The sequence below is a fragment of the Loa loa genome (assembly GCF_000183805.2).
Source record: "Loa loa unplaced genomic scaffold supercont3.4, whole genome shotgun sequence".
NCBI lineage: Eukaryota > Metazoa > Nematoda > Chromadorea > Rhabditida > Onchocercidae > Loa > Loa loa.
In genome coordinates this window covers 104,218-112,212 of record NW_018108184.1, presented here as the reverse complement: position 1 = coordinate 112,212, position 7,995 = coordinate 104,218, and positions in this window count along the sequence as shown.

Genomic DNA, 7,995 nt, shown 5'->3' with positions numbered 1-7,995 from the left:
CCGATTGAGTTTATTCGATTTGAAAGTTTTCCAGTAAAATGCATCTTTTTTTCGATTTCTTCCCCTTGTAGATCCTACAGAATTTACTATGACGAGATATTCCAGTGTGGAATTGGAAGTCACAAGTGCACGATGTAGAATGATCTTGCCTTTGACCTTGCCGTTCTGTATGTATGTTTGTGAAATGGAATTGAGTTTTAGTGAACATGAAGTATTTAAAGACGACGTATATATATTTGGAGAATTACTTCATATCTTAAATTTCCGGATGGCAAAAGGTGCCGGTGAAGGACGAGTTTTAGCAAAGAAATGATTTCCTCGACGAACTTATCAGCATCTTCATTTTATCATCAGGATGAAGTGTCCACTGATAGCAATCGTTTTGTGATATGATGTACTCAGTGAATTGTGGTCTTAAAAAACTTCTTAGAAACTTCCGGTTGCATATTTTTCTTTTATTTTAGTTCTCTGTAAATTCGTCATGATTCACTACCAACAAGTGTTTTTCAATTTTCAATTTCTCATTTGTATTTCGTTAGAACAAACCAACATGATGATTTTTCAAAATTTTTTTTGTTGATGTCTCATCATTGCTTCTGGCTTTATTTAGATCTTTCTACCTTCTGATATTTGATTCTTTTTTCTGCGAAGAAATGTGATAGTGATAAGGAGTTTGCTTTGTTTATTTTTATGATTTATTTCAACATATCGGGATTCTCAAATTTTGCATTAGGAAACAGCTCTAAATTATATTTCAGTAAAATCGTCGAAAAAAGTATTTTTTGGAAAAGAATTCTAGAATGTTGGAGCATTGAGTTTTAAAGTAGCAAGTTCCAATTTCAACAATGAAAAAAATCATTGCTGTCCGAATTCCTTGACTTGACATAGTTGAGTTCCAGATACGGCTGCTTTTGATCATTTATCCGAAAAGCTTAATACAATGTAGAATTATGAGAAATTCCGAAATTTAGGGACAATTGACTTTCACTTTAACTAGGTTGTTATTTTTTTATTGATTGGTCATCCACGTGGCTTGTATTTTACTTTTACTAGTTTTTCGATATGGTGAAATCATTAAATGCAGGTAGAATTTCTGAGAGATTTAAATTCTCAGAGTGTCCATAAGTATATATATGATAAAACCTTATGAATTGGTCCAATCAACTAAGTGGAGGAGAAAGTATTTATTTTTGAGTGTAGTTTTCTGAATACACCTCTTGATGAAATTTTTTGAAAATTTTCATCAAATGTTTGCAATGTTGGTCTATTTTTTTCGAAAAATTTCTTCAGGATTTGTTGATGTATTTGAAAGGACCGTTACTATTGCTTTAATAGTAGTTATCCAAAGTTTCTTTTCTTTTATTGTGATTTATACCGTATAATATCAGTTTGTGTATAATTTCATTTGATACGCTCTGCTCTCGACATATTGATCAAAGTTTTCATATCGGAGGTCATGCAGTCACATACTTCCCATTCTTAGTTTTGCATTATTATCTCAACACTCATCTTTAGGTCGATAATTTCAAATTTATCAGTTATGCAAACGTAGCTACCCTTTTCTTACGTGTAACGATAAATGAAACAAACAGAAAGGGGAAAATGCACTTTTCCGAAAAAATGCCCTTTTCCGGAAATTTGCAGGATTAAGAAGAACTAACCAATTCTGAATGTATAATATTTTCGTTAATTCTAACACAGCAATGGGGTTTTTTCATAAAAATTTCACTTGAACTAGATTTTTTCCTTACTAAAACTTCACTAAAATTAATTTGGTACTATCTGAGAAGCTAATTGTTAAACATATATTCAGAGTGATGTGAAAATTTCAAATCTCTCTGAATAATTGTAAATATTTCGTAAACATATAGCTCGGTTGGGGATGAATTCTCCACCAAAATCACTTTTTTTTCGCTTCTTGAACAGATGATTTAGAAATTTCTTCATTGATGATGTCAATCAATATGTTTTGATTAATACTTTGATATGGTATTGATGAAGGATTTAAAATAAAGCATGGCGAGATAAGTAAACATTTGATAGTTTAAATTAAGTACAATAAAAGGGTGTGATATTGGTCATCGACCAAAAGGTATATTTATGTCAGCTAACTACGTGCATTAGTTTTTTTTCAAGAAAATTTGTAATCTTTCACAAAATATCGTATTCCGAATTAATTTTCTCCTCATATCAACTAATTGATTTCTTAAACAAAACTTCCTTCTCCTATATCAACAGGGATGGATTAAATATTTTTCCTTATCAGAGTTATAGGATATTTTCCTGTACTGATAAAGTGATAAACGCGCTCTCTATAAGAATGATGGCAATTGTAGAAGTCAGCAAGCTCGATATATTTCATGTTATTCAATTAAATCATCTTTAATATTTTTCCATCTCTTAACCAAATTTTTATCATGGTCCTCCTGTCTTTGCTAGGGTTAGATATGAAATTTTAATTTTAGACAAATCAATTTTGGAAGAAATAATGTCATCATTATCATGATTTGAGTTTTTACTTTCAAATCAATTAAATTTTAAATACATTTAGCAAAACTTAATACTACAGGATTATGGATAGTGACATCTTTTGCTTTTCTTTTCATCAAATAACCGAATATATTTTGTAATGCTTTAAATATCTTCCTATTATATTTAAATCATACAAATATGAATTCTTTTCAAACTAATAAAATTTAAATTTATTTTTCAAATCAAATAAATTATTTTTTTCTCTCTAAAAAATTCTCCTAAAATTTAGTTGCTATTACAAAAGATAGACATTAAAAGGAGTGGAAAGATTGAAGCGACTGAAGAGAGAAACATTATTTGATAATTACTATAGTTGGTTTTAGCATTCAAACTATTTCTTATTCCGCTAACTTTTTCAGACAGAATATTTCATTAACAATGGAAAGCAAGCAGTATGCAAATGTGTAGAAGCTTTCGAGATTGCAAAAGAGTTAATGCACAAGCTTAATTTCAAAAAGAAAAAAAAAAAAGACGAGCTTTAAGTATTATTATTATTATCTCTAATGAAATGACCTCAAGTGATAATGATAGTGATATAATGCAATATTTTGATAAGGAAAAGATGAAATGAAAGTGGATATGTGATAAAGAAAAGATGAGAAAGAAGCTGTTCTGATTATGGATTCTGAAATGAAATGAGAAGTGATTCAATGGTCATTTCGATATATCGCTACATCACTTCTTGTTCTTTCATCATTTTATTCTACAACTTTAATTAATGATATCGGTGCCAAATTTATCAGTTAAATAAACGAAAAAGTTTCTTATCTTCTTTTATTATTTTCTCACTTATCAATTTATATGGCAATTGGGATTGTGGAATCTCTTACAAGTAGTGCATATATTTAAAGTAAAAAAGAAAAAAAACTTATAATTAAGTTTGTGAAATGCATAAGTTCAGTTTTGCGAACGAATTTCAATCTCGAAATTTGCTTCCCTTAAGCATGCTTTCCATCAAATTCTACTGCTTACCTTTTTACCTTTTTTTTCTGAATCTAATTTTGCTACTTCTGAAAAATTCGAAATGAAATGAAAATTTACATATTTTTTTATAACTTTCCATGTTTCATTATTAATTATTCTCACTAAAATGCAAAAAAAAAGTGCTTAGGATAGATGAATGCAAAAGTGATGATATGAAATGCAATGGGAAGTTTGCTGAAATTTCCGGATTGCTATTCCGTTTTCCATCTCATACGCATAATAGCACTAGAACAAACGGAAAGTAATCAGTTTTTTTTTTTGCTAGACAAAATTTTTACTTTATGAAATATTTAAATAATTCAACATCTGAGGATTAATAAAGTAGCTAATTAAATGCAATTAAGGATTAATGTAAAGACAATGGAAAACAAAGATTTGAAACGAGCCATCATCTTTTATAGTTTTGGATAATTAATTACATTTCAGATAAATTAATCTGTAAGATAGCGTAAATTTATCGATTGAAAATCTAGTCAAATGATAAATTGAATGCAATTATCATTTTAATGAAATCTGATTCATACTGGTAACGTTGATCGTTATCAACGTTATCAACCTTTTCAAATTTTGAAATACAGCAAGTATCTTAACATTATCACTGATAAATGTGTTGTGTGTATTCACTGATATATTTCACAATCTGAATAAAAAATTAATTAATTTGATCCAGGGATACTTCACAACGTGATTGTTTTTACTACGGCAATATTAATGCCTTTTTTTTACTTAGCTCTTGTCCACTTCAATTTACTAACTTTTAAGTCTGAATTCAAAATTATAAATGTGCATACTGTCAGATTGTGATATTTTGAATTTAACAGTTATGGATTAACTTTTGCATAATGCGTAGTTGTGGTATATCAATTTAGTAAATGTAAGTTAAATTAATTTTATTTCAATTCAGTAATTTTCTAATTTAGGTACCATTTTGCTTAAGCTATCAGTATTTATGCTTCAAATTAACTTTCCCTAACAATGCTTAATTGCTCCAAGGCGCTATCGTACATTTTGCGCAATTTGTCGAAAAGATCAATACAAACAGCTATTAAACATTTACAAAATTAATTTATCATACACTTTTGAACCAGTTTATGAAACCGGTTTTTTCTCGCTTTTTTTTGTTATTGAAACTAATATTTCTGATTAAAAAAAAAGATTTTTTTAATTTTTATCATTTGGTTGATTTATTAGAAAACTAAATCAATAAGTTAACCGGAACAAAATGGTTGGTATCATGAGGCTGTTCTGGCTGTTTCAATCGTTGCCTAGTTACAGTTGCTGTAGTAGGAAAAGTAGTAACAGTAGTAATAATATTGAAGATAGTAGTAGTAGTAGTAGTGGTAATATTTAATAGTCTTGTCAATATTGTCCTCTATATTAATAAAGGCGGAAAAAACAATCCAATAATTTATTTTAAAGTTTAAATATATAAATATATGTAAAATATGATCCAATATGTCCAGTAAAAGCGTAATTAAATGTTCAAAGGTATAAATGTGTTTGAGAAAATTTGTTACATATGTTGCAATTTGGTGTCAACCATACAAGACAAGTGATGCTGTTACGATCGTAAAAGAGACATCAAAGAAAGCAAAAACTTTCGTTTCATTATTTTCCAGTACTATTAGCATATATATGGAATAGTTGAAATTTGAAAATGTTGCCAGTACCATTTACAATCCATTTAGATGAGCTTGTGGTAGTATTACTTAATTTAATTTAGTTTAATGCATTCAGCAGAAGTAAATAAACAATGCGAAATGCTTTGTAATAAATTCCAAGAAATATCGATCATAATTAGGTATATTGAAATATCGAATGTTTTGCATATTAATTACTTATCTAAATTTTTAAAATTTTTCAAGTTAAGCATAAACTTTGGAATTTTGAGTATTTCTAGTCTGAAAAAAAATGAAAAGATTTCAGACCCAATTTCGATTATTAATAATATATATTATAATTGTGGGCTTATTTTTTATTCTTTATGATTAAAACAATTCCAAATGATTATTTGACATACTCGAGAATGTCATATTCAATTCTAAAAATGAATTGTAATTGTGGGAATTATTTTATGCAGGATTTGCTTTTTCATAAAATTCGGAAATTCATTTGATAACATTCATTTCACATACTATGCATTTTTATGCAAACATTTGATATTAAAACACCCAAAATCTTTATTAGCATAATTATTCAAAAGATTTCGATAAATTTCAGAAATCAATATCGATTCTAAGTATACAAATAACCTTGCTCATCATTGATATTATAACAATACAATACTGTAGATCAGCAGTTCACATTTATGCCGTCTATAAATGTGAGAACAAATCCATAATTTCAATACTATTAAACCATATATGCAAATTAATCAAGTTAAAATTTAAATTGAAAAATAAAGTAAGAATTTGTAGGAAGATGATTTTGAAGAGGAAATGTTATAAATAATAAGTTCGTTCCATCTAAAGAAACACTACGAGAAAATGAACTTCTGGTTATGTCAAAGAAAACACATTACGATACATTATTGCAGTTGCAAAGATTAACTTGATACAGTAATACTCTTACTGTAATGATTGAAAATGCTGCAGTAATATTTGAACACATTAAATAATGTGATGAATATAATTCAAATTGACCTTTATGACCTTACAAAGAATGCTTTCATTTTTCACCTGAGATAAAATTTATTTCTTCAAAAGAACGAATGTTACATCACGATACTGTATTACTATACCTATAGTAACATTTGATATGGCATGATATATTTAATTAATGTTTAATTTAGTTGAAAATTGATTTCGACAAAATGACACAGCTAATAGTAGTGTTCAGATATAGGATGAATTTAATAGAGGTAGTAAAAGGTTTCTTGCCAAAAATATTATGCAATCAATGAATAGAATGGTAGATTTTTTCATGTAAGTTTGTAAATAACTGTAATTAATACCCTTTAATTAAGATTATTCGAGCACACTCAATTATGACTAATTATTTCAAGTTAAAGTAAAAGTGAAACAATTCTTCCAAGGAACGATAAAATTTCAACAACAGTATGTTAATTTTTTACTTCAATTCTACATACTAATTTAGTTATTGATAAATTAAGTTGGGAAAATGAATTAAGTTGAGAAACTTACTTTGGAGTTAAATTCATCGAAATGGCCAGGGTTTGTTTTTTCCTTTTTTCTTTTTAGCTTACTTCGATTCCTAATTTTGACTGTTTGTTATATGCCATATTAATTCAAAAAATTATTCAACATTTAGATTTAAAACATTCATGAAGAGTTCTAAATAAAAAAAGGAAATTATCAAATTGATGTTATGAGCTCTTATCAATGCTGATTGAAATTTCTCATTGCTTTTTTTATCAATTCATGTATCATGACATCACTTGCCTATCTCTGACAAAGCTATCAAATTAGTAGAATAGATTGGCAATGATTAGCAGTAATCATTCTCGATCAGTTCATATTATCGAGAAAAATGTGATACTGAAAGATAACATATACTGAGAGATGAGCGGTAATAAACACTTCCTTTTAAATGCTAACATTTGCTACAAGCTAAGGAAATGTTTTAACATTGAATCAACCAATCTTATTTAGTGAAAGTTCCATGATCATATTTGCATTATCCTTATCAGTACTATCAATCATCCTAATTTCCATACATACACATTTTCAAGTCCCACATATTAAAATTAACATGCCTCATTAGAGCGCCTTGTCGCGAATAAACGCGACGAAGTTTTGTATGAAAGAAAAATAAAGAATAAGTGAATAAGTAGTGATATACCAATTTGCATATAATTGTATGTAAGCTAATCACTGAAGGATATATATATATAAACATCCTTCACATATCAGAATAACACTTTTTTTTCTTTGGATTTTATCTTGTGGCGATATTTTGGAGCTTAATTTTACGCGTGGAAATAAGGAAGAATTTATAACTCTGTGTTACGTTATGCAAAATATCTTCAAGAATACAGAAATTTTCCACGTTACGGTATTATGAACCAAAAAAATTTAACCAGAAATCGTGGATTTACGGGAAGTTAATTTGAAAATTCTAGAATCCGAGAAAAATGTCTGGATCTCTGAATCAATCTGAAGCATCTACCAAAGGACGGTTGATTACAGCGATTACTGAAATATAGGAAATTGTTGGAGCCTTCTGAAACTCTGTTTACTAATGAACAAAGGATTTATTACGAAAAACTTTCCTACCAACCGCAATATATAACTCGGTCCATTTTCTTTTTCTATGAATAATCTGAAAGCAATAAATGGGGGATTGGAATTAATTAATTATAAACAAAGAAGAGGGGGAGACAAGTGTATGCTTAAATTATAGCTAATGAACGTAGCTTATTATAGCTAATGAACTTATAGCTCAAATTATAGCTAATGAATCTCCATCACATTAATAATGCAATGGGAAAAGATAGAGATATGTCAACAATGTTGGAGA